This window comes from Harmonia axyridis, chromosome X, assembly GCF_914767665.1.
Source record: "Harmonia axyridis chromosome X, icHarAxyr1.1, whole genome shotgun sequence".
Taxonomy (NCBI): Eukaryota; Metazoa; Arthropoda; class Insecta; order Coleoptera; family Coccinellidae; genus Harmonia; species Harmonia axyridis.
In genome coordinates, this window is record NC_059508.1 from 30,488,475 (window position 1) to 30,490,974 (window position 2,500).

General features: G+C 48.1%; 1 pseudogene; it reads left to right on the forward strand.

The window, feature by feature from the left end:
* The window catches only part of LOC123688233, a 9,114-nt pseudogene that overhangs the window by 2,690 nt on the left and 3,924 nt on the right, over positions 1 to 2,500 (forward strand).

A 2,500-nucleotide genomic window follows, 5' to 3' on the forward strand; every position in this document is an offset into this window, starting at 1 on the left:
TGACTCTCTCTCGTGCCGTCGTGGGAGACGGATGTGCGAGCACGATGCTCGGATATCTGTAAAGTTTTGGGTGGGTTCCGCGTGTCGGAAAATTCTGTGGGTGGTCTCAACGTAAAGTGCTAAACGCGAGGATCATAATAGTGAAATAATTGTGCAAATCGGCCATCGCGTTCAAAAATTATGGCGAGTTGATTGTGATTTATTTCCTTTGTTTCACGAAATATCGATTTCATTTCGCATATATTCTAACGTGAATCTTATCAGTCCTCAGTTCAACATCATATAAAAACGCGTTTATTTCGTTTTTTGCTGCCAGTGGAAAATCACGCCAGTTTACCAACCCAGTGGCGTAGTTGACGCATGCATCGGGTTTAGAGTGTTTCCTATGCCCTTACATCGACGCTCCAATCTGATGACGTAAACAGGTAACCACGTCATCCTTCAACGTCTTTCACCATCTTAGCTACGTCATGGATTTCCTGCAGCTAAGTGTCGAAAATGCGAGATGAACACCTATCGTCCATCCAGGGGCCCTAACACAAGACAGGCATTGCAGGTGAGCTTTTGTCCCACAAAGCTCCCAAAGCTTTGGCGAGCTGATGGAAGTCGAGCTTTAAAAGCTCAAGCTCATCCGAGCTTTTTCACCCTCGCGATGGATGAGCTTTCACACTAGGGGAGCTTTCAACCAATTCCCGACTCTATTGCTGAGTAAAATAGAGGAGCTTTTCCGACACGCCAATTCAGCATCCGGAGACTTCAACGATCTGGCAAGCACGTAACCATCCCAAATTGAGACATCAACGCTGGGGGAGGCGCCATCCTGGTTTCCACCTATTTATCCGCCCCTCGACGATCTGAGGCAAATTCGGCAACTGGATTTAATAGAATTTCCCCTAATTCAACACCCTGCAATGCCCCAACTTTATATCGGAGGCAAGTAAATCGCTAAAAATTTTCGGCCGAAGAGGGACTTAGAAAAATTTCGAGAAAATGGCAAAATGGCGAAGGAGTCAGGTATCTATACTGGACTTAGAAAATTTTCGAGAAAATGGCAAAATGGCGAAGGAGTCGGGTATTTATACTGGACTTAGAAAATTTTCGAAAATTTGCAAAATGGTGGAGATTTCGGGTGGCGCCGCTACACATCGTGATTTACTACGAGATTGATGCTTGCCGATGCTAGTTTCCACCTATTTATCCGCCCCTCGACGATCTGAGAAAAATTTGGCAACTGGATTTAATAGATTTTTCCCCTATTCAACACCCTGGACCGCCCCAACTTTATATCGGAGGCAAGTAAATCACTAAGAATTTTCGGCTGAAGAGGGACTTAGAAAAATTTTGAGAAAATTGCAAAATGGTGAAGGAGTCGGGTATCTGTACCGGACTTAGAAAATTTTCGAAAAGTTGCAAAATGGCGGAGGTTTCGGGCACCGCCGCTATACGCCGTGGTTTTCTACGCTAATGATGTCAGACATCTCTCCGCTTTTATTTCAAGAGCTGCCTTTGTCACACACGGGTCACTGGATCCTCTTGGATGTTTGGATCCTTGCGTATGAGGACAAGTATGCACCGTTGAAGCCCGCAGGGTCGGAAGACTCGTAAATGGGCCCGCTTCAATCCACGTCGCTGTTTTTGAATAGCTTTCAGAGAGTTTTGTGTTTTGGACACGATAAGTGCTGCTGTGTTTTTGACTTTTTGTAAGTTTTTTGTCGAGGCGAGTTATTTCGTTTTTATACCGTCTGGCAACAGTTGCAATGCCTTTTCCTTGTGTCTGCGGTAAATCGTACGCGCTTGAAAGGAACCTACGCGACCATCAGAGAAGATTTTGTCGGGGCCCTGTGACAGGAGACGAGGGAACCTGTCCAGTGTGCAAGAATGAGTACGCCTCATACCGGTCCATGCGCCAGCATATGCGCTTAGCCCACCCCGACGATTACAACGCCGACCTGGAATCAGAAGTGGAGGATAGAACCCGTAAAGGCCGATGGACAACCGGAGAACTACAGGAGATGGCGCGTCTGGAGCTCGAATACGAGGGCGACAGCATTCTAGACTTTTTGGCCTCCGCCCTCAACAGACCAAAAGAAGGTGTTCGAAAGAAGAGATATGCACAGGAATATGCTGATGTCGTCGAACAGCTTAGAACCTTGAGAGAAAGAGAATTGGTGTCTCTGATACCGGACATTGGGGACCCAGCGGACGCGGACCTCACCGCGGCTTCCGGATCGGCGGCGGTCGACGGTGACCTGACTGGCCACATCGAGCCCAGCGAGGGGGTGGAGTTGATTGATGACCCGGTGCTGCTTCACATTCTGGCATTGTGCAGCCAGTTGAGTCATGATCAAGACGCTATAGCCACCTGTCAGGCTGTATGTATGCGCATCGAAGGGCACGAGCGGGTGTTTGACGAGTGGGTGGAGAAGATCTGTGGTCTTTATGGAAGAACCCCCTCCACGCGAACGAGAGCTGGGCCGGTTAAACCAATGAGGCAGGAGAG